The following is a 249-nucleotide window of genomic DNA, read 5'->3' as shown; positions in this document are numbered from 1 at the left end:
CAGACAAAAGCATAACTAGAAGCATTAAAAAAGGAATTTCTACAGGAACCATGGGGCTTAGAATTACCCTTAATCTGAGTCTCTGTTTCCCTGTCTTTTTAATGTTTCACTTAAGTCCCATCCAGGAACTCTGGGGATCTCCCTGCCCTGGGGCTCTACACCTGTCACCCTCCATCTTGGTGAAAAACAATTTGGGAAAACATATTTTGGAATCTTTTCTCCCTCAGACTTTATAATTTTATACTGGCC

This window comes from Tupaia chinensis, unplaced genomic scaffold, assembly GCF_000334495.1.
Source record: "Tupaia chinensis unplaced genomic scaffold, TupChi_1.0 Scaffold000363_1, whole genome shotgun sequence".
Taxonomy (NCBI): Eukaryota; Metazoa; Chordata; class Mammalia; order Scandentia; family Tupaiidae; genus Tupaia; species Tupaia belangeri.
Note: the sequence above shows the minus strand (reverse complement) of the source record.